Source organism: Crinia signifera, chromosome 1 (assembly GCF_055691185.1).
Source record: "Crinia signifera chromosome 1, ASM5569118v1, whole genome shotgun sequence".
Classification (NCBI taxonomy): domain Eukaryota; kingdom Metazoa; phylum Chordata; class Amphibia; order Anura; family Myobatrachidae; genus Crinia; species Crinia signifera.
This window is the reverse complement of record NC_139217.1, coordinates 350,997,412-351,023,058: the sequence shown is the minus strand read 5'-3', so window position 1 is coordinate 351,023,058 and position 25,647 is coordinate 350,997,412. Positions and strand designations below refer to the sequence as shown.

The window sequence follows — 25,647 nt, the reverse complement described above, 5'->3', positions numbered from 1 at the left end:
GTATGTAATAGACCAGTGGTAGCCAACTCCAGTCCTCGAGAGCTACCAACAGTTCACATTTTCCAGACAACCTAGCTGCTGCACAGGTGCACTCATTACTCACTAACACATTTTAAAAGATTCACAGGTGGAGCTAATTACTTCACTTGTGATTCTGTGAGGAGACATGGAAAACGTTAACTGTTGGTAGCTCTCGAGGACTGGAGTTGGCTATCCCTGTAATAGACCATGAGATGCGTGCTGTGAGCGAATTCCGACAAATATGTCTGTATTTTTAAAGTGGCAATCATTTACAAGGCAAAACTAACCTGGTTTTGCCTTGCAAACGATTGCCGCTTTAAAAATACAGTCATACTTTACAGAATTCCTGCATAGCCTGCATTGTGCAGGCTTTAGCATATGCCCCATGGGATCGGTCCAACTGACTTGGCCATATCATGTGTGCCTACTGTTATGCTCTCGGTGACAGACCAGGTACTGTAATGATGTCAAATAAAACATATATGGTTTGATAGCAATACACGTACATAACTGCAAATGTAATTATTTTTGGAAAGGTATTTAAGGACCACACTACAGTAAGTCAAGACATTTTGTAGCGAATACAATCATTCTCAGATATATTGTTTATGTTGCAATAGCAGAAAATAATTCACATAATATTGTATTTAACTAAGTCAATTCTATAGTCCTCTTGTTTTCTGCCATTTGTGAAATGTTCCCTCAGTGTCTGCCTTGAATTTAAATGTAGTCAACTTAATTTAGGAGTAAAGAGAGACACAAATGACCCTGAATGTGAAAAGTCACTTCCCATCATTTTAAGGGTTTGCTCACACCTATCTTTATTTTGTGCATTTTGCATGGTAATATATACATTAGAAACACACATAGGGGGTTATTCTGGTTTATTCAGGGCTGTGTGCGGTGCGAGCTCTTAAGCTGTGCTGCAGGAGACTATCACACTGCAGCACCTGGCTCCTATCACTGCAGAAGAGCCAGCACTTTGGTGTCACCCCTTCATACACCACTGGGAGTACTGCTGGTAAATAATAGATTCCTTCAATGTAACCTCTTCTGTGAATGGGATAAAGCAGCATTAAGCCCTGTTATCACTGATAAAGAGCTTTTCACTGCTATATTAATAAACCTCAAAGTAATCTTTATTTTAAGTCATAGTTGAATTTTATTTGCATTAATGGCTGTGACTTAGAGGCATACAACGGATCCGATGATCCTCATTACCATCATCATGATCTCATAACTTTCACTGGAATTTGAGTTCCCCTTAAGTTAGGTTACTTCAATCAGGAGCATATGTGAATTGACAACACGTACAAAGGTCTCCATTACTGTACTCTGGTCACATCTATATGCCCCAATCGACACCCCTCTCATAGAAAGAATAAATTACAACTTACATGGAAAAATATGCTAAATCTATCTGGAGAAACTGTCCAGCATGACAGGTGGGTGTACAATTTTTGAGTCAGGAAAAAATGTTGTATTGGACATCATGCAACAGTGCCCCTAGGGCACAAATAATACACTTACTTGCCTTGCAATAATTTGGACAAATCATCTCAGGGAGAATCTTTAATTCACCAAGAATGTTAGGTACTTGTTTCCTAGCACGGCCACAATCGCGGCCATCGGGTGTAATTTTTAGTGGCCTGCGACGCGACCGACGCAATGCCCACGATTTTTCCATTGAAATGCATTGACAACAGTGAAAATCGCGTCGGTCGGGTCGTATGCGGCCAAAAATGCTTAAATGGTCCACACGCGATGGCCGCGATTTCCCCATAGGGAACAATGTTAAATGGCTAACTTTACCCCCGATGACCGCGATTTCCCATAGGAAACAATGTTAAATGGGTCAATTTACCCAAATCATCATAGGGAACAATGGTAAATGGGCCAGAAACCCCAAAAAACACCCCTGAACATTGACATGTCCCCCCAAAAGTATTTCAGCCACCCCGCGATCAACGTGAACCCGAAGGGTGGTGAGCGCAGCGAGCCCGCGAGGGGCGGCGGTACGCGTCCTCCGACCTTTTCATACCCCCACTATCCACGTCGGCGTGGAGTTGAGAATAGAATAGTGTGGCGAGCGCAGCGAGCCACCGAGCCCGAAGCGTGGCGAGCGCAGCGAGCCCCGCCAGGGGACGCGGATACCTTCACAGGTAAACGCGTCCCTTCGCGGGCTTCACAGGTATCCGCGTCCCCTCGTGGGGCTCGCTGCGCTCGCCACGCTTCGGGCTCGGTGGCTCGCTGCGCTCGCCACACTATTCTATTCTCAACTCCACGCCGACGTGGATAGTGGGGGTATGAAAAGGTCGGAGGACGCGTACCGCCGCCCCTCGCGGGCTCGCTGCGCTCACTACGCTTCGGGTTCACGTTAATCGCGGGGTGGCGTAAACTACTTTTGGGGGGACATTTCAATGTTCAGGGGTGTTTTTGGGCCATTTACCATTGTTCCTATGATAATTTGGTTAAATTGAGCCATTTCACATTGTTTCCTATGGGAAATCGTGGTCATCGCGGGTAAATTGAGGCATTTAACATTGGTCTCTATGGGGAAATCGCGGGTTTTTACACCCGATGACCACGATCATGATCGTTGTGGCCGTGCTAGGAAACAAGTACCGAATGTTATTATAGAACATATAGGGTGAGATTTCGTAAAACAAGTTGAGATTCAAAAACAAAATCTCTCTGAGAAGTGCTCTGTTTTCCTGGCAGCGCTCGTGAAAACACATAAGTCTGGGAACTTATCCCAGATCCTGGGGTAAATGTTAGAGGGTGCGAGAGGCTGAAGTTGCAGGAGTTTGTCTGAGAATGGCCATATTTTTAAAGTGGCAATCATTTACTAGGCAATGATTGATGCTATAAAAAAATATGGCAATTTTCAGACAAACTCCCGCGCCTCCGGCTTGTCGCACCCCATTACATTCACCCAGTTTGTTGTCATTGAAAAATTTTACATTTTCACGCAGGAAAACCAGCTTCAACTGATTTGCAAGAAGGGAACATAGTGTAAAAAATTACCATGTTCTCATTGCTGCCCGTACAAAAACCCGGGTTTTTGTTGCCGGGTTTTTGGCGGGGCACAGATCACCTCAGCTCACAGACCCTGTTAATAATGCACCTTAGACCGGGGAAATACCTGTGTCTGTTCACACTGCTTCTGTGGTCTGCCCTGCCAACAAGTGCCAAAGAATCTAAGAGCAGCTAATATTGGCTGTTTAACAAGCAGCTTTTATTGGCTGTTTAAAGAGCAGCTTTGATTGTCCATACGGGCCCCACCACTCTTCCTCCGCTTGAGATCATGCATCTTGGAGTACTTCTTGTGAAGTGCTTTAAGTTTGTTCACAACCTGTTGCTGGGTTTTATGGATGCCATGAGCAGACAGTATTTTTGATATGTTGTAGTACATTGTTGAATCCTTGACAGCGCCAGTCACTTGTTTCTTTATTTGATCCTCCCCTCTCACAGCCAGCAGCTCCAGCACCTCCTCATCCCTCCACATGTCACCTGATCTCATTCCCCAATCAGCTTATTTTTTTACGTCCTGTGTGAAAAACCCGGGTTGCACCTGTTCACACTGGTGGACACCCATTTAATACCCAGGAATAACCCTGCAAAAAAACCTGTGTGCAATTGCAGGGGCATTTGTCTCACACCCATTCACACTGAGATTGTAATGGGTATTATGGTGTGATGTATAATGGCCCTTATTTAGGTCCGTTCGCACAAGGGGCTCATTCTCACAGGGACTGATGTTTCTTCTATGCGCATGTGCATGAGCTGTTTGCGTGCGGCCACGGCTGATGGGTGCGGATCCCACCAGACTGCGAATGGATGTTACTGTGTAACGTCCATTCACATGCCCTGCGTGTGAATTTGCCTTGTGAATGGGTGGCCGACACCTAAACCGCCGGCGCCGCCATCCAGTCTGAGCAGCATGGGTGGGGGAGCTGAGAGGCCGGCCATGTGACTCATCATATACAGCATTCATTTCCCATGGTGATAGAAGCTGCACGGCGCCACGGCAGGGTGCTATTTAAGCAGAGGGCCGGGCAAAACCAGTCACGGGGTGTAGTCGGATCCGTCCTCCTGCTGTGCCAGTGCCACAGTGCAAGACTAGTCAGTGTCCTGCTCTTGTTTTGTCTATGACTAGTCCTGATTCCTGCCCCTACCCTACCCTATGCACCTCTGACTTATCTCTGCTGCCTGTGGCTGCTGCAACCCGCACTGCAGACTCGGTGAGACTTCACTGCACAGAAAACTTGTTTGAGACAAGGTAAATTTGCACCCAGCCTCCCGCCAGCAGGAATAATTGCCATGGCCCATGTAATGGGCATAAGGCATGTGTCATATTCTGTAATGGGCATTACGGTGTATGTGTCATAATGTGTAATGGGCATAACGGATTGTGTTATATTCTGTAATGGGCATTATGGTGTGGTCCATAATGTGTAATGCCTCCTTGATGTGATGCCATGCCTCTTTTTCCATGAGGCCACGCCCATTTTTGCCACGGGGTTTCGCAGTGTAAGGCCCACCTGCCTACTGCAGGTGGGCCTGTGTGCTCAAAATGCCAGGGCAGATTTCTGGTCCCATTCCGGCCCTGGAAAGGAGTGATCAGCAGGGGGATCTGTTGCGGGTCTCTGTATACCAGGAAGTCTTTGCAGGAGAACATCTGTGGAAGGGGGTTGTCCATGTGCTTGCTTTAATCTGGAGAAAGTAGGGATCACTGTGTTGAGATAGTATCCGATGTTTATGCCTTTGCCACTTTTTCAATTGGAGGCCCTGACTCAGATTTTACATTGAGGCCAAGGGGCTTTTGCACCACTACTTTATGTTATACACAGTCTATAGGAGATCTGCTGCTTCACCTTTATGGTGGCCTTCAGTTTGCTGATTCACCATCTTTAACCAGAACCGAAGAGCCCTGTATATTGTATAGGCTGCACTTGCCATATTCTGTGCTAAATTATAGCTGGGTTGATTCATCATGCTGAAGGGATTTTCCACAGGAATGCAATTTTGAAAGCATTACATTACATGTTATTAGCAGTAAGTTGGGGAGCATAGCTTCATTAGATTTCGTTCATCCTAAGCCTGTCTCCAAGTGAAACCCTGCATTTTTCGGCCAATTCTACAGTATGTGGAGAATGTACTAGTGAGCGGAAACTGTTGCACTAAATGGATGGATTCACACCAGAAGTCACACTGGTCTTGATTCTGTATTGGGAATAAAGCAAGAAAGAACAAATGCACCTGATTAAACTATGTTGCAATGCAAGAGGTCCAAATTTCCATACAGGGTAAATACTGGCTGCATTTGCATGTAGACTACCAATGCTAACCAGCTTTGTTTTTACACTGTCATTTAGATTTCAGTTTGGACACACCGCTCTCACATCTAAATCTCTCTGCACATCATTTGGCAGATTCAATGGTATTGATAGATCTATATGCATATGATCAACATAGACCAAAGGAAAGTACATGGCGAGCAAAGAGAGCCATGCAAGAGGACGCAATACACTAGTGTGGAATCAACGTGGTGAAATCGACAAATTGAGACCCAAAACATAGAAAATGCATATCGATCTTTTCATGTGTTGACCATTTCCATGTTAATCTTTCGCTTGTGTCGACCTTGTGCATGTCAACCATTTGGTGTTGACCAGTGGTGGGATTCAAATAAATTAACAACAGGTTCTATGTCCTAACGCCCATTGCACATAAAGCCACACACCATAACGCCAATAACACATAAGGCCACACACCGTAATGCCCATTACACATTGTGCTACACGCCGTGATGCCAGTTACACATTTTGCCGGACACCATGATGCCCATTACATATTTGAAACATCTGCCACTTACCTACATGCTCATTGCTAGGGGGGTGTTGCTGGATGCCAGGGGCTTCATGCTGGATGCCAGGGGCTTCATGCTGGATGCCAGGGGCTTCATGCTGGATGCCAGGGGCCTCATGCTGGATGCCAAGGTGGCTTCATGCTGGATGCCAAGGGGAATACATGCTGGTTGCCAGGGGTGTAACTAGAACTTGTTGGGCCCCATAGAAACTGCAAACATAGGAGACTGCAGGGACACCATGGAGCGCTCAGCTAATAAAGAGGAGAGGCGCTGTAAGCAGCAGTGACAGCCGGGCAGAGAGCTGCATGCTGCCCGGCTATATACTGAACTGAAAGCAGGTCTGCGGCTATTTTGAATTCTCCCGCTGGACCGAGAGACAGTAGGAGCTTGCAGCTGGCAGCCAATAAGAAGCCCCTATTGCCGCTCCTTATTGGCTGCCGGACCGCGAGCTCCTATTGGCTTGCGGTCCAGCAGCTGCAGTAGCATTCAATATAGCCACGGATGGTGGCGGACCGTCTTTCAGTATACAGCCGGGCAGAACACAGCTCTCTGCCCGGCTGTCACAGGTACCTTGTCAGCGCTCTTAGCCACTGGTTCTGCAGAACTGATCATATATCCCACCACTGGTGTTGACCTATTAACTGTGGACCAGGGCTGCCGAGAGGGTGGGGGGTACTAATTAACCAGGCCTAGGCTTACTGGAGGGGCCCGGAGGGGGCCCTGGTCTGACCCCCCTTCTCCCTCCATCCCTCCCGGGCAGCAGCAGCAGCACACACCTATAGCATGTGCTGTGCTGACTGCAGGCTCAGCATGAGCGACTCAATGACAGCATGAGAGCTCATGCTGAGCCTGCTGTCAACAAAGCATATGCTGTAAGTGTGTGCTGCTGAGGGGGGATGACAATAATACTCCCCCCTCGACTTTAGAGTGTTTTTTCACCCCCTCCTAAACATTTGGGTGTGTGGCCTAATCACAGGTGGTGGCCACGCCTCCCACGATTAGGCCATGCCCCCTAAATTTTACCGGGGCCCAGCATACCTCGCGGCAGCCCTGCTGTTGACCCTTTAGACCACGAGTGGGGAACCTTTTTTTATACCAAGGGCCGTTTGTATGTGGAAAAGATCCTTTGGGGGCCATGTGTAAAAATGTCCTGCTGCAGCCGCCCCATGCTCCGGTTGCTGCCGCTGAATAGGACTGACAGGCTCCAGGTGCTGTTGATTAAGAGGAATCTTGCAAGGACTACGGACCGCCCCGGGCCTGAGGTTCCCCACCCTTGCTTTAGACTATAACTGATTCAATTGGGGAAAAAGTTTAGCAAGGGAAAAAATTATATTTTCGATTGCTGCTTTTTTTTTAAAAAAAGGGTCAGATGTGTGCGTGACAAAAATGAAAAAAAAAAAAAAAAATCATACTCACCTCTCCAGGGGTCTCCGGTGGTCTCAACTCCATCTTACCACTGTGTAGGGGTCTTTTGGGAGCCCTGGGGGCTGCTGGCAGACACAGTGGGGTGCTAAAATCTCCTTGAGTCCTGTTGGAGAAAGTGGGCTACATAAATAAAACTTGCTTACCTCTCCATGCATCATCCAATGTTATATACATGCAAGCAGAATAAAGCTCAGTACATCTTTCGTATAAAAATGGCATTGCTTACTGTACAGATGACTTTGCAAGCTGCACTGCATAAACTCCATTAGCAATGATATACTTGTGCAATATGGTCCTTTTTTGGGATGATAAATCATGTGAAAAGTGCCATATCGTATGCGATTTACCTCTTATGCACTGTCCCGTGCTCATTGGACCGGATCCAGAGATCATCATGGCTGTCACAATCATCCATCGTATCCTGCAGCCATGATTGGGATCGCATATCATCTCTATATATATATATGGCTAGTATACATTTGTGTGTCTCCAAAACACTGTCATCTCACACATGCACAAACACAGAGGCAATCACAAGGCAGCAGACTAGCTTTCAAAGCTTTTGCTTTGAGGGGGCTTACTAATGATACAACATATCCAAAATGACATAGCTACCAGGGAGCTCCCGGCGGGTAATTACTCAGGTATCGCATGCCTTTAATTGTAAGTTCTCACTGATGAGGTCCTATACCTTACATTGCATATCTATAATTGGCTGTGAGGTCATCAGTAATTTGAGTAATAATGTTATTTACATCTATGCTGACTTTTACTGGTGCTGTTGAAATTTGTATTGTCACTAGCTGTGATGATAGCCATTGTGGTGTCACCTGTTGTGATATCACCAATCATGCTATCAAATATCATTGGCCCCTAAAACGCCGGGATTTCACTCTCGGGATTGGAATTTCCAATCCCGGGATTTCGAGATTAGACTGCGCATGTGCAGTCTAATGCCGGGCAGAATCTGAGCTGGTGCTCAGACGCTGCCCAGCTTCTCCCATCCCGGGCAGTGTGGCTCTGCGCAGCATGACAATGTCAGAGGTCACGCTGTGCAGGCCACACAACAGCAGCCTCATCCTGTGCGCACCGCGCTGACCTCCCACCGCTGCCATGAGACCGCCCACCCACCCAGACAGCCTGCATTCGCCTCTTCCTGTAACCCCGTACCTTCGCCTGACGATCACCCACCCAGGCTGCATCCTCATGCCTACACGCCCAGGCTGCATCCGCCCAGCTCCATCGCCCGCACCGCACCTGTAAGTAAATATGCGGGCGGCCGGGGCGGGTTTTTGTATTAGGGAAGCCAATCCCGGGATCGGGCATTTTTCAATCCCGAATTCCGGGATTGAAAAAATGCCCCGGGATTGGCATCCCTATCTGTGATGTAACCCATTGTGATATTATTGGTAATTTCACCAGTTGCATGGTTCTTGCTTATGTTAATCTACTGTGCTGTAAAACATTGATTTGTGGTGTCATCAATGATGTCACTCAATACAATGCCATTGTCCATTATATCTTCCTTATGTTGTGCATTATGTAGCTAATATTTGCCATTGTTATGCCACGTCAACACTTATTATATGATATTATCTATTTTTATGGCATTTATGATGTCAATGGTAGTGAGATTATAACAAGTATACCGTATATACTCGTATATAAGTCGACCCGAATATAAGCCGAGGCACCTAATTTTACAACAAAAAATTTGGAAAACGCATTGACTCAAGAGGGACTCTCACTCGAGTATAAGCCGAGGGGGGGCTTTTTCAGCATAAAAAATGGTCTGAAAAAGTAGGCTTATACTCGAGTATATATGGTATCATAGTATTCAGACTTACTATGTGATCTTAAAAGTGAGTCACCATTGCAATAGAATTATTGATATAATAGATTGTAAGCTCCTTAGAACAGGGACCTCTTCCCTCCTGTTCTCACAGCACTCTTCTTGCATTTCAATTACAGCTCTCTTACTCACCTGCAATCTACACCTGCATCTATTCTCATTCACTTCTCTATATATCAGCTGTATTGTGTACTTAAGCCCCGTACACACGGGGGAGATATATTGCTCAGCCATATATTGCTTGCAATATATTGCTCAGTTTCTCCTTTTAATCAGCGACCAGAGATGGTCGCTGATGAAAGGGAACCTCTGCCGGCAGTGCCGCTGAGGTAATCAGCGATTAGAACGGGGCTGAAAGTGGGAGCGCGCAACCGGTGATTTATCGCCAGGGCACACTCCCATCACTGGCAATATGGTCGCCTGCGACCATATTTCCAGCAATTTCAGCCCCTATCGCCCCCGTGTGTACACAGCTTAAGAATTGTGCTTTAAATGTGTTATGTCTAGTTCTGTGTACCCTGTACTGTTCTAATGTGTTCTATATGTACGGTGCTGCGTACCACTTGTGGCGCCTTATAAATAAAAATATAATAATAAATATAATAATAAAGGTGCCCATACACGGCACAATAATTGTATGCGTTTTCGAATCGCATGCAATGCAATGCGATCTAGTTCAAAAGGTATGTGCAGCACATACTTTTTAAGCTGTGCGCAGGAGAGCGCATTACACACAAAAAAAACGCACCTTAAACCAATAATATTTTTCATATTTTTTCCCACCCTTCATGTCATCAACATTTGCACTTTTTATGTTGGAATTTTCAGTATCACCCAACTAATCAATGGGACAAATACTGTATGTGGCATACCTAGATTCTGTGTGTGACTGTATCTGCATTCCAGTGTTTTCCAGGAAAGCACTGTAATGTAACATTTTGTAAGCAGATACAGATGTGGTTACACTAAGAATATAGGCATGCATATAATTTTAATCAGCAGAGGCTGCTTGTCTGTGCTACTCACATATTGATGTGCATAAAATGCATATTAATGGAAAAGTTGCACTAAAAAGACACTCACGCTACCAAGTCGCACCAGAGCATGATGTGACTAGGAGGGCTGTTTCCCGTGACTGCAGCATGTAAGAATGCTGTGAAAACTGCAAATGACAGGGGCTCAAAGTCAGTGAAACACAGTGGTGCTGCTGATCCCCAGGTAAGGCAGCCAGAAACTGCATTACATGGATGTTTATATGTGCTGACCGGCTCTCTCCTGCACTGTGTGCTCAGTGCTGCAGGTGAGGGGCAGTAGCTGCCAATGGTGCTGACTATTGGTGCAACATAAATATGGATCATTTTATGGAGAACTTCTGCCCACTCTCTCATCTTCCAGAGCCATATGTTATATGAATTTAGAAAAAACTTTATTTTAGGAACAATTGGTTGTCCACATCACCACACGCATAACAGTTATAATAAAAACGCTGGTAGTACCATTTTTACTCTCCCTGCCTAATATGGTTTTCCTTGGGGTACATACCTGAGCAGTTCTGTAATTCTCTGAGGCTGACAAACAGGCAATTAGTTTCTGGGGTCAAAAGTGCATTATTGTATAAAAAGTTCCAGTTCTTTCTTTGTTTCTTGTTCATGTCATTAGTTCTAATTCATTAACAGACTCTAATTAACATTGGCTCAGACTGAAAAATGGCTGTCTTTGCTGTCTGTAGGTGCTCGGTGTACTTTTAGTAAACATTTAGAAAAGGCTGCTATAGGAAAGGAGGAATGAAACAGTGATTTCAAATTACTGCAAGCACTATAATTAGCAATCCCTTTTCCTTAGCGCACCTGCCGTCCGCACAAGTTTAGGTGCCCATACACTAGTGTGATTTTACACTTTGTGCGATTTCAACGCATTGGGCCGATAAATTGTGTAAAACTGTCATATCGTATGTTATTTACTTAGACCTTGGTGAGCTGTCGGGTGAATTTGCACGGGTATCACATGCTAGGCTAGCATACGATACCTCGTAGTAGTGTATCACCACCTTAACAATGGTGTGTGTATTGTTCATACTCTGATTCAGAAGTGGTGCATCTTAGTACTCAGTGGTTGTGGGACAGTATGTAAATATCCCAGCAGGCGTCTTGTATAAAGACTCCTCCTGCCGACATCTCTGATACACTGCTCTATCCGAAACGCAGCAAGCATCATCTGCATGATCATTGGACATCTGAATAACCCTCAGGTTACTTATGATGTCCAGGTAGATCATGGTGCTGCAGCCAGTAGACCTGTGTCCAAGAACACAGCGCTGTTTTCTGGAGCACTCCCTGTGGCCGCCCCATAATGTTACAAGCTTGTCAGACGTGCTGCAGCTTTGGGGCACTGCAACCAATGTCACAGAAACAGATTTGCACATGCGCAATGCAGCTCCTGTGCATGTGCAGATCTGCAAAACATTGGAGTTACATAAATATAGAATTGACGTAATCCTTAAGAACATGCAAATAATACAGGAAGAGATGCATACCACACCAGATTAAGACATACTTGCCTACTTTTGAAAACTAGTTTCAGGGAGATTATAGTTGGTAGTAGAATTTTGCACAGGTCCCCATTGAGGGGGCGTGTCATGCTCCACCCAAAGGGCATGTCTAGTTCCATATATGGAGAGATTGTGCAAAGAGATTGTGAACGTGGCACCTAGAAGCATGGGTGTGTACTGCTACATCTGAGAAGAATCTTTTTAAATGACTTATATCCAAATGTAGATGAGCCCCAAAGCAGTTAGTATGAGCTATTATACTTGGTAAAGTGCTGGGAAATGGCGCTGATGATTCAATGTAAATGTATCTGTCTCTCATTCCTTTTCCCCAAAAATGTAACAGTGTAGAGTGGGCTAGGTGAAATGAGGGAGATTGCTAGACTAATGAGGGAGAGAGGGAGATTGCTGTTATTTCAGGGAGTCTCCTGCAGAATGCAGGAGGGTAGGCAACTATGGATAAAGAGGAACATTGCCACTCTGCAAATGCAGCCTAAGTTAGTCTAACCATACTCAGGCTGCCTATAGCAGGCCGGCTTGCCAGGTTGAGGAATCTGTGCCTTGCAGCACTGTCCTTGGCCTGGCCACTGGAAAATGGGGATGAAACCCTGCCTTTTCCAGAAAGCCAACTACCCCATCCCTCTCTGCGAATACCTCTTCCTGTCAATCAGATAGAGGAGTTTCCATATTTGCTATGCGACCGATATGTGATCACTGGCCAGTCTCCCACCCTTCGGGAAACTGCGCTGCTCATCGCTTATGCGATCCATGGTGAATCTGGCCCATAGTGGAGATAACTACAATAAATGTATAGGATACATTATGCAGTAATCATGGAAACAACCACTTTAACCCTTTAAATGGCAACATCTCTGTGAGAGATGCACAAAATATCCATTAAAAATGCCAGAGTCGTTCACATTTGTTATATAAATTCAAATAAAAAATGTTGTGTAAAAAAAAGATTATATTTCCTATATGAGATAACCATTACAGGTCATGATAATGAATAAAAATGTTTGCTTGGCAATTTTTACACCTATTTTGACGAATTCCCTTGGCAATCAAAGGGTTAAGGAATGTTTTTACACAATATGTTTAAAACTTATATTTTGATGATACTACATCTTTAAGGCCACAGTTAACAAATAAATAGTGTGGCAGTTTCAGGGGGGAAAAACACCAAACTGCTGGTCATGTATAATAAGATGTAGCACATCTATGATACACAGTGCTGGCGCTGATGCTGAAGCATACATATTCATAGTGGGGAAACATAAAATTCACCATGATGGATTAAGTCTGCTAAAAGATCCTTTGAACAGTGTCCAAATAAAAGAAAATGAAGATAAAATAGGAAGTGTACATTATATAAATCCGTCAACACTGCAAACAATCCCAAAACTTGTAGTAAAACGTAAAAAATAGTCCGAAGAATAAACGTTTTTTTCCTGTCTGTAAGATTAATGCAGCTCCTGCCCCTCAGCTGGGCCCCACACTCAGCCTCTAAATACACAGAACTGCTGCCTTTCAGCTCCTGTCTTTCTTTACTTTTTGGGGCTGTGAATAGGAGAAGGGCCCTTTCATGTGTTAATCGTGCTACAGCTTTTCAGATACAAGTGCCTCATACTCTGAGCTGCAGTATAAGCACTGCTGACCAAACAGCACACATGTTACCAAACAGCACACATATTACCTGTAGCATATTAACAAATGTTGGGCCCGTGTGTGTCCCCCGCAGACAAGGGGGGCTATTCTGGTTAATTTGCAAGGCTGCAAGTCCACCAAACCCTGCCTTGCGAATGGCAAGGGTGATTCGCACACCTTTCCCCTTTCGATGTGGGAGGTGGAAGGTGCACACATATAAAAGTGACTCTCAAGTCACTTACATTTGCGTGCACACTGGGAAGGAAATGGGCGGGCAGCTGACATCTAGTGATGTCAGTTGGCCGCCCAACCGCGTCATGGCCTCATAAGCATGAGAACGCCCAGCGTCTTATGGGAACACCCATGAAATGCTGGGCGTTCCTATATGCTAATAGGGCTGCCTGCAGCCCCACGCCCCTCTCCACCACCCGCCCACACCCCACTGTCCTGGGTGCATGCACCCGGTGAACAGTCTGTTCGGTGTGGGTGCACGCACCCTGCGTATGCACATGCGCTGAAATGTGCATGCGCACAGTGCCACCATTGGTCCCTGTGTGAATGCATTCTGGTAGCGAAGCAACCAGAATAAGGCCCAAAATGTGCATATGATATCAATGAATCCCTGCTGCGTTCTATACCTTGCCATATTTGTGGTGTATTCTTCGATAACATGGTTCTGTTGCCTCAGACTTATCCTGGTGTGAAGGGTGTGCAGTTTGGGCCACACACTCAGGGACCTGTGTGCACCACACCACCCTGCACACATTATAAATACAACCCAACATATTACCTATATAGGATTGCCTTAAAGACCAGTTGCAATAAATTCTGACTAGATTTCTTATACAAGAGGCATAGCATTCCCACAGTGATCGCATCATAGAAACCTACCTAGTAACCAGGCAGAACATTCCCATGTTGATCAGATACACAAAAGGTTACATTTAGGTTAATGCCACAAACATTTGAGCTTTTACCGAGCCATATACTGTACTAGGGTTGCTGCAAACCCCAGGTATTACTATGGAGATGGCAGAATTAGGCAATTCATCAAGTGGTGAAAACCAAGCTCAGATTAACTTTATTTACCAATGGGGTTTGCAGGAGCAGAGGTCTTCGCTGGATTCCCTGACAGGCAAATCACTGTGGGTCATTTTATTTTAATTATTGGGTTTTACATCTGATAACTAATTTCTTATCACTGCAATTCACCTGAAGAAATTAGCATGTGTCTGAATAATATATATCAAAGACAAATGCAAAGCCAGGGGCTCTGAAAAGATCTGTCCCTGCGATATGTTACATGAAGTAATCATGTTTGAGGTCACCTCACTCCTATATCAGGACCCCACATCACTATTGTACATGCATGGTATACTGACCACAGATGTGCTGCCTCTACTGTCGGGGAGGAGAGTTCTGGAGGAACACTCTCCTGTTGTGTTTTGCCCCCTCGGAGCACAGTTCTAATGCATCCAGTCGTGTTTTCTGATTTCTGCAGTGTTCACCACGAACACTACCCAACAAGGAGGTATGGACTAGACCACAGGTTCTCAAAGTCGGTCCTTAGGACCCCACAAAGTGCAGGTTTTGCAGATCTCCTCACAGAATCAAGTGAAATAATTAGCTCCACCTGTGGATCTTTTAAAATGTGTCAGAGTGATGAGTGCACTTGTCAGGTGACCTGGAAAATGTGTGTGTGGGTTCATGAGGACCGAGTTTGAGAACCACTGACTAGACTTCTGATACCACACAGTTCAAGCTCCCACTGATGTGGCTGTGTGGTATAGTCAGACAGATGCAGATATTTTTGGTTATATAAGTTACAGATAATTACCAAGAAGTTAGCAATGAGTGTTCCAGCCTATACAGGTGAAGGTGTTGGAGACAAGTAAGCACCTAGTAGAGATAATGAAGTGGTGGAACAGGATGCCAGTCACAAGGAAACTGGCCACGAGCTCCAGGAATCATCAAACAGGAACACCAATTGTACTGGAACTAATTAGTATTCTAATACAGCAGCCAAAAATGGTTTGGGGTAACTGTATTACACACAGACCGAAGATCTGGCACCTTGTAAGGTGGTTTGAGCAGGTTTAAATACCTTTCTTTCTGAATGACAGAATGGGCTAGGAGCACCCAGTGACAGTGCAGACAGCAAGCTCTTGATACCATATTGTTATACTGATCCATGGGGAACCCATACTTGGACATGTATAAAACAGACGGGGGAATTTACTAAGATGTTAATTCTACTTCAAATGTGATGTTGCTATGGGCAACCAATCAAATCCTGTCTACCATCTTCTATAGGGTGCTAAATAAATAAGTAGATTCTGATTGGTTGCCCATAGCAACATCACATGTAAAGTAGAATACACATCTTAGTAAATTTCCCTCATAAGGTCACCCTAGCTGTAAGTAAGCAGTGTCATTTTTAAAGTACTATAAATCTGAAAAGTATGTGGGGTTTTTTTTTAGCACTTAAAAAAAAAGTCATGCAGGAGCAATAAATTAACACACAGTGGACCAAGATGGAGAAACTATTTGCTGAAAATGAGATTAAATTATATTTTGATCACTGCTCATTATGGGTACCATTTACTATTCAATATTTGTGGCTATGGTAGCTGTATCACTGGAATGTACATAGGAGTAGGGGGTACTTCCACCGGAGCGCCCCAGGTGGGGGGGGGGGTCGCTCCGATGCTACACTGGGGGGGGGGGGTACTCAGGCGCCGCTACACTGGGGGGGGGGGGGGGTGCCGGGTACTCAGACGCCGCTACACTGGGGGGGTAGTCCGGCACCCACCTGCTCTGGACACTCCATGAGGGGGTGCCCGGCAATGCAGCATTCAACCGGAGGGGGCGGGTGTGATGCGGCTAGGGCCGCGGAGTTACTCCACGGGGGTGACGCGGCGGTGACGGCCACCGAGTCGCTCCATGGGGGGGAGATGGGGGAGAGTTGCCGCTAACCTCCATCCCTGGGGACCTGCTCCTAACTGCTGCCCTGCAGTGGCCGGCACCCTAGGCAAATGCCTAAGGCTGCCTAGTGGTGGCGCCGGCCCTGGAGGGAACACAGCAGGACTTTCTGGTCCCTGCTGCCATCCCTCCTACACTGCCACTGGTCGCATCCCCCATAGGTTTCTATGGGGGATGCGAAGCTGCCTGATGTATCAACACCGTGCAGCAGAGATTCACATCCCTGGGTTACCACTAACTGCGCATGCGCAGACCCCCCCAGCGCCCCATTCAGCACATCGCAGGGACGGGCCCTGTCCCGGCGCTTGGGGGATGATACAATGCAATCCCAGGCGGTAACATTCCGCCCACAATGCGATCCTTAATAAATGGGCCACTTTGTGTGCTGGGAAAGGAGAGTGAGCAGTGAGAGGAATGTCTGAATTATTAAAAATATATATTTTTTTAAAGGTCATAGTTGTATCTGCACTGGACAGACTGTTACAGCAGCGCTCGGTGCACAGGGAAGGTGAGATGGATAGGAATGCATACCCATATGCCTTTCTCCTATACTTACTGACACGGCCTTATGTAGAGTACAACAAATGGGGGAGTTGATGATAACACTTTGCGAATATTACATACTATACCAAGTGTGTACATTTTTATTAAGTATATGTTACAGACAAGCTGTATCTAAGCAGAATAAGCAATATCCATGTATCGTTGAGAAAGCCATACCACATTGTGAATCAAGACCATAATAACATTAGTATCAGCGCTCCAACTATAGTCTAAGCTATTAGTGTTACATACACAGCTGTCACTCACTGTTATATGTAACAGTCTCAACTTCACCGACACTGTACTATTGTCACCTTCACTGCCATTATTACCTGTCTATCATCGTTACCTGTAATATTCTCACATTCACTGCCATTATTACCTGTCTATCATCGTTACCTGTAATATTCTCACATTCACTGTATTATTATTACCTGTCTATCATTGTTACATGTAATATTCTCACCTTCACTGTATTATTACCAATGATACCTGTACTGTTCTCACCTTCACTGTCACTGTTACATGTCTATCATTGTTACCTGTACTGTTCTCACATTCACTGCCATTATTACCTGTCTATCATCGTTACCTGTACTGTTCTCACATTCACTGCCATTATTACCTGTCTATCATTGTTACATGTAATATTCTCACCTTCACTGTATTATTACCAATGATACCTGTACTGTTCTCACCTTCACTGTCACTGTTACATGTCTATCATTGTTACCTGTACTGTTCTCACCTTCACTGTCAGTGTCATTGTTACATGGCTATAATGATTACCTGTACTATTTTCACATTTAATGTCACTATTACATGACTATCATTGTCATTTGTACTATTCTTATTTTCACTGTCACTATTACATATCTATCATTGTTACCTGTGATATTATCACTTTCACTGTCATTATTACATAGCTATCATTGTTACCTGTGATATTATCACTTTCACTGTCATTATTACATAGCTATCATTGTTACCTGTGATATTATCACTTTCACTGTTGCTATTACATGGCTATCATTGTTACCTGTACTATTATCATTTTCACTGTTACTTTTACATGGCTACTTTTCCCTGTATTATTTTCCCCTTCACTGTCACTATTACCTAGCTTTCATTATTACCTGTACTATTATCACCTTTAGCATTACTGCTACATGGCTAATAATGTTCATTCTAGCACCCGCCATCTTTGAAAACCCATGCAGTTCCTCTTCCCTGCCTGGGGTGTCTCTGTCTGCTGTAGTGCTTCTAGCACAGTGTGGTCTGTATATCAGCACTGATATGCAGATCTTGGCTAGAAACACCATAGCAGACCGCGACACCCCAGTCAGGGAACAGGAACTGCATGGGTTTTCAAAGCTGACGGGTGCTAGAATGAACACTAGCTATCATGTAATACCACTAAATAAGACATAGGTTGTTACATGTAATAGTTTCACATTCACTGTTACCTGTACTATTATCACTTTGCTGTGTGTGTAGGCCCATTTACCTGTACTATTCTTACCTTCAATGTTGCTATTCGATATCTCTCGTACATATTTTTGCCCAATAAAACCAATATATTAGTTATATTGGTTTAATCAGGCAAAGTTATGTACGAGTGATATTCAGGTATTACCGAAGTTATAGAAATTCGATACGCCACCTTCACTCAGAACAACACTGTCATATTGGGTATACAGCATCTTTTAAGGAAAGTTTAAGGTGTGCTTTAACCCACAGGGTATTGGGCTATGCCCCCCCCCCCCCCTTCTGAGGCAATAACATAGTATTTTTTTTTTTTTGACAATTCGCAGGCTAACAATTTATGTTGTCTATTTAGTTACGTTGGGGCAGATGTATTAAGCTTTAGCAAGAGATAAATGCAAAGGTGATAAGGAGAGATAAACGCCCAGCCAATCACCTGTTAACTGTCATGTTACAGCCTGTGTTTGAAAAAAGTCAGTAAAGAGCTGATTGGCTGGACGTTTACTGTATCTCTCCTTATCAACCTTGCATTTATCTCTTATTAAGGCTTAATAGATCTTCCCCATTACCTTTACTTTATAGGTGATTATTTACAGCCCTTTTAGATTAGGTCATTTACATATTGTCACATATTCAATATCACCCAGCGATACTTTAATGTTATATGTTGTTTGTTTTTCTGGTCCGTTATTAAATTTTACATGAATATATTATTAAAAGTTATATTTTACAATAATTTTTATTGATTTATATCTAAGAGCAACAAAAGAGAGTAATTGTTTCTTTCTCTAACTTGTACTGAAACTTTACTCTCATGGGAGCACCTCCATTAGAGTTACTATTACTACGGTACTTTTATACAATAATTGTGGAACCACCACTATCCCTCTGACATTTTCAAAATATAGGTTGATACTACATGAAACTCGTGCTCAGGTATCTTTTCCATTTCCCCTTTTCCCCGGGTCTAAGTAAAAACGGAACCACTGACTAATCACCCTTCTGCATCCTGCCTACTTTATAGTAAAATGGATGTGGCAATACGATTCTCATTGATGGTCATTATAGCCATGTAACAGTGACAGTGAAGATGAGATTATTACAGATGGACAAAACCGTGTGCAGATGTAAAATGTGCAGATAGAATTAGATTTGGGTGAGTTATTTTGTTTCTGTGCAGGGTAAATACTGGCTGCTTTATTTTTACACTGCAATATAGATCCAACTTTGAAGTAAAACCCCACCCAAATCTAATTCTCTCTGCACAAGTTACATCTGCCCCACCTGCAGTGCACATGGTTTTGTCCATCTAAGAAGGATTTTGTCAGAAAGAGTAAACTAGAATAAGGCCCTAACTCCTTTGGGAAAAGCACTACCACATTTTTATAAGGTCTGTGATTTCTTTGTAAGTAAAGATCTATAAGAGCTTATCTTTTTGCACCTTTTATACTTTTTCATTTCATTTACCAGTTAATGCCTGATAAAGCAATTAAATCATTTTTAAAAAAAAACTAAACTTAAAATACTACTAGTAAAATCTGTATAATCAATTTCTGGGGTCTGTCCCATCCCACATGCATAAGTGGGCCACACTCCAGGAACAATGCAGAGAAGAGGAAGGTGAGGAGATTGAGCAGCAGCATATACCTAGTCCTATTACTAGTTCACAATATATATACAGTATGTAAAAGATCCAATACCTTGACAGAATTGTAATATTCACATTGTATTCTCATTTGTTGTGTAGCTGACTCTTTTCCAAAGTAATGATCTGCGTGGCCCGATCAGGAATATTACATCGGAAGTAGGTTGTTCTGGACTCCACACACATACTCAGAAAGGAACTATAAACATTATTATTTTTAATAAAATAATTCTGTTTTAGGTGCTACTTCTGATTTACACTGTTACATCTTACACATAGTCATTTTAGCGCTCTTTTTCATGTGAAAAATAAGAGTTGATGGATTTTGCAAGGTTCGAGGAAAAACAGAACAGATTTAGGACTTGATTCTAAAGCCCCATACACATGGGGCGATCCTGCCTCTGTGGGCGTAAGCATGATTGCTCAGCACACATAGCGGTACATCCGCGATCTATGCAGTGTGGGACTTTGTCTATTGTTTAGAAGGTGAAAGCACTGTCTTTCACTGTGGGCGATGGCGACGCGTGTGACCACACAACGCTGCCGCCGGGGGCTACACACACAGAGTGATCAGTGCTCCATTTCGAAGTGATCTAGTTAGATCGCTTTGAAATGGGGTGAAAATCATCCCCGTGTGTATGTCCCTTTAGTCAAAAGCAGTACTGATGAATATTTATTACCTCTGTCAATCGGCCGCTGGGATATGAAACTCCTTCCTCTGGTTTAAATTTCCTGCTCTGGATATCTTAATTTCTGGGACAATTCCATCATCCAGAACTGTGAGTTTATTGGTTGTTCGTTCCATGCTACTGGTTACAGCTTTGCTATCAAATGCAAAGTGCGGTCTAGTCACTCACCTAGATCCATTTGGCATTGTCATCAGCCGCTACCAGTGCAGAAGCTGCTATAATCTCACATAATTTCCCTCTGTATACTATAGCATTCTAAGGAGAGCAAAGGTTTGAAAATTTGCGCTTCCACTTGGATGCAGCAGGTTAACCCTGTAGTACCACCTACTACAATAACAATAGAAAAGACAAGAAAAATGGGGGTAAACCCGCGCTTCCTATTGGGATCTTAAACTCTGAAATGATGTTTTCCTTATATAAATGTCCTTTTCTTCAGAATATTCAGTCCATAACGTAATACCTCAAAGATAAAACAGACAAAATTTCATGGTGTGGATTTCCCAATACAATTTAAATTATAAGATGAGATTTTCTAGAAGGATGTGCCCGTACCGTGTTTTGGCCTATCACCAGGCCAAGGATTAGCGCGTAGAATGGGGGTCACTTCCAACAATTAAAGGACGCCTTAAAATTCCTCCTGATTGTCCCTCAAAAACACAAATGTGTGGGGAACAAGGCTCATAGCGTAAAAAGTATATTTTATTCACACACAAACATTTGAACAAGGAACATATAGATAAAAAAGCCTGGTACCGTATCTGGCCTTATGCAAAAGTCTATTCAAGAAGCACAATGGGGGTCAGATGATACAACCCGGGTGGACCTCCGCATAAACGCCTCAGTAGTAGTCCTGATGCCAAGCTCCAGATAGGGATCCCAGGTACCTCCAAACCACCAACGCGTTTCGACTTCTAAGTCTTCCTCTGGGTGTCCACATCTTATAATTTCAATTGTATTGGGAAATGCACACCATGAAATTTTGTCTGTTTTATCTTTGAGGTATTACGTTATGGACTGAATATTCTGAAGAAAATGACATTTATATAAGGAAAACATCATTTCAGAGTTTAAGATCCCAATAGGAAGCGCGGGTTTACCCCCATTTTTCTTGTCTATAGCATTCTAAGCACTACCGGAACTCAGCTCCTGAAGTTGTGATTAAGGTCACAGGGTTCATTCCTGTCATCCAGAATACCCGGACTTTGTCATCCGCCATGTCCGGACTTTGTCATCCACCATCTCCAGACTCTGGTATCCGCCATCTCTGGTCTCTTCCTTGCTATATGCTCGGAATTCATCTTCTGGAATCCTCCGGCTATTCAGATCCGGCCTTCGAAAATGTCCAAATCAGCATACTCAGAACTCACTTAACTTCCGTTCCCACTGTGTTTACTGGGTGCCGGACAGTTTCCCGACAGTCGGGATCCCGACATTTATAACCCCGACACTCGGGGTCCCGACGGCCACCGGCTATTCTCCCTCATGGGGGTACACGACCCCCATAGAGGGAGAATAGAATAGATTGCGAGCGTAGCGAGCCACCGTGTCCGCAAGGGGCTTTGTTGCGCTCGCCATGCTGTCTGAGTCCGGCCAGTCGGGATCCCGACGTCAGGCTAATGACTGTCGGGATCCCGACTGTCGGAACCATATACCACACCACACCCTTGTTAGTTGGTCTATGAGAAGACAGTGCATCCGTTCAGCTTCATTCTCTAGCACTAAATGGTCAGTTCTCATCTGACACTTGAGTTAGTTTCACAGAATCCCTTAGGTGTGACAGTGTACACAGTAAGGGCTTCATTCAAGTCTGGTTATGCTCTGATGCTTTGTGCAAGCATGCCCAGGACCCAATCTGTGTGTGCGTGAATGAGTCCTGCAAAACAGTACTCAGGACGTTACTTCTGGACATGAATGCATATTAAAATGGTAATTGCAGTAATGCACTTTGCCTTCGAGGAACCCCGCAGCTGAAACCCAGGGACTGGAGTGTGCTAACTGGGAAGCTGAGAAAGAACTGGGGTTGTCCCATTCATAGCATTGCACAAGAGTACTAAGGACCTGGAGGAACCCCGCATCTGAAACCCAGGGACTGGCGCATGCTAACTAGGGAGCTGAGAAAGGACAGGGGTTGTCCCATGCATAGCATTGCACAAGAGTACCAAATGGCCTGCAATGAGCCGGTTTTGACAAGAACACTTCATAGGAAGGCAAATTTCGATTTGCAGTTGCCAGGAGAATGACTGATGCCAGAGTGTATAACCCGATGGACTGCCCAGCTCAGATTCCAGACCTTAACCTCAGTGAGAACCTCTGGGATGCATTGGAGCAACGGGTGCCTTCTAGGCCAACTCGACCTTTCTCAGTGTCACAGCTGTACAGAATGGTAAACATGCCGTCTCTTGTTGTCCAGGAACTTGTGGACTTGTTTGCCAAGAACAGTGTCTGCAATAATCACTGCACATTGGGGACCATCAAAGTACTAAAATCAATACATATAATAAAATCTTGTTAATCTATTTGCTGTCAGTGTCCAGTCGCTTTTGTCTTTGGAGTGTATCATTGTAAAAGGAACTTTGGAAGTTAAAGTTGAAATTTTGACCCAAGCAAATACACATCATAAATATTTTTTTAACTTATACCGAATGTCATTGCTATAGGGTTTTTTTTTTTTGTAAGGATTGTGAAGCTGTTCACAGAACAGCAACTTAAACATGTACCATATGTCAGTGCATTTTATCATTATTTCCTAGTGTTAACCTTTCCTGTACCGTTGAGCATTGGCCACAGAATATCACTGTGCTTCGCACTGTCTGTACCCTGTTTATTTTCCTTTTACTAACCTACTAAGATGTTTGTTAATGCCCTACTTCCTATCTTGCTATATGTGTTTATTGCTGTCCCTATGTCATGGTTATCATATGTTCCTAATCCTATCCCTTTGTCACTTATATCTGAACCTCCCTGCATCCTTCACCCACTGCTGTGCAATCTGGTTCTTCCAGATACCTGCCTCCCGCTGCCTTGTCATCTGCACCTGCCAGCCCTCCCTTTCTCAGTATCCACCTTTTAATGTCCCTCTGTTACTGCTGTTCTATAATTGTCACTGAATCTGTGTTATCTGCACATGAATTGGCCTTTATTCCTCTGCACTTTCATCTGTGCTTTTGTCTCTCAAATTTGTACTTGTTTTTTGCAGATTGTGATTTGTTATGTAACATCATGTGCTGTTTTTCTTTGTTGTCATATACTTCATATAACTGTTGGTGTGCAGCAGCACTGGGGTGAAACCCGATTCTGCAATGATGATCAGGTATCCTGTCTATAATGGGGTAGCACCTTTCCTTCCTATCAACATCTGGGTGCAGTGTCCATGGGGATCCCCTGGCTCACATGGATCTGGCTGTTAACAGATGGGCACTTGGATCAGCTTTCCAAATCCTGAATAATTTATTAGAAACAAAATAGTTGGGTCTGTGAACAGGTCCCTCCTTCCTCTACTCTTTGTCTCTATAAAGTGCCATTGAGTGGCAGAGTTTCTAATTACAGGTCAGACAGGACAGACCCTCCTCCTCGTCACACTGAGTTATTTATACACCTGAATTAAAATGACGTCGCTTCTGTTGGAAGCAGCAGATTTATTTCACCTATTAGAAAAGGCTGTATTCAGTCAAACCGCATGACCCAGTTTAGATTCAGAGAAAGCCAGACCCATAGGGAGGGGCAACACTGTAGGGGAAAGGACAGAAACTGAGGGGGAGCTTTATCAGGGCAAACCTCTATCGCACTTTATATGAAACTGACTGCATAAACCTCATTCTACACCAGCATATATAATAAATACAGAAAAGCAGCATAGCTCTCTATTATCACTATCTCTATCTCACACAGTGATGAAGTATTATTAACAATGATGAAGTATTATGTTGTTGGACACAAATGCTAGGCCTCATTAATGTGTGTTTCATGGTGACGACCATAGACTTCTCTGCCAGGCAATAGTTTTCAGGATTCTAGACTAAAGCACCACCTCAGGAGTTTGGGTGGACGAGGGATACTGTTGGACTGGGTGATGAGTTCCCTGGAAGTGGCCTCTGCAGTTTGTACCAAGTGAGTGATAGATGGGAGGTGCTGGGCTATGCCTGTGGGTCTCTTTCCCAGCTCCTGTTTGCTCTCCGCTCCCATTGATCAGGCATGTGGAAACATTCCGCCTCCTGTACTCCCATTGTCAGACTCATGTTGCCAAGCTGCAGCTGCCCTCAATAACTTCACCACAACCCCCTCCTCTTGGGCACCAACCTGCACCATTTACCCACTGTCCAGTTGCAGGGATACTCGCACCTAAACAAGCCAAATCATAACTAGACTGGTTTACTGTATTACCCAGGGTGCTCAATCCTGACATCATCACACAGAGGGATGAAATAAGGTGTATATGTGCTCAAGTTGTACAGAACAATTATCTTGCCAGCACTGATGTGGGTAATACTTGTGTGATGCGATACGCTAAGATTGTGGTCTTTGTGGGGAGGCTTTCTGGGGGGCTCTTGCCTGTTCCCTGAGCTTGAAGGACACTGGAAGTGCTGAGCTCAGCTGATTAGCATAACAATCCCTGCAGATCCTCTTCATCCTGCACTAACGCTGGGCTTTTCAATCCAATTTCCAGCCTCCTTCTTTAGCTGATTACATCAACTGGGAGGAGGGGACTGACCTTAAATCGATGCAGCATCTCCACAAACAGAGTATATAGGTCACCGTGAGATGGATGGAAACAGCTTGTAACAGAGGGGACCAAGAACAGCACATAGTGATACAGAGAAGCAGAGTGTGGGGAGAGGGGAAGTGCAATGTGGGAGGGGAATAGGAAGTAGGGAACAGCAGTGCAGGACCAGGTGATCCTGCAGGTAGACACTCTTTAGTCCTCGTGCTGCAAGCAGATGTCTT

At 44.3% G+C, this 25,647-nt stretch overlaps 1 long non-coding RNA gene across 2 annotated transcripts; it reads right to left on the bottom strand.

Annotated features, from left to right (window-relative positions):
• Positions 1 to 2,533: 2,533 nt before the first annotated feature.
• Positions 2,534 to 25,536, bottom strand: LOC146030210 (uncharacterized). Of its 2 annotated transcripts, none has more exons than XR_014455715.1 (3): positions 25,415 to 25,536; positions 7,310 to 7,421; positions 2,534 to 5,247 (listed from the first exon to the last, which is right to left on the bottom strand). It is a non-coding gene; the product is annotated as an uncharacterized LOC146030210 (long non-coding RNA). The 2 variants fall into 2 exon arrangements; XR_014455721.1 differs by lacking the exon at positions 2,534 to 5,247 and adding an exon at positions 5,964 to 6,034.
• Between the last annotated feature and the right edge of the window lie 111 nt (positions 25,537 to 25,647).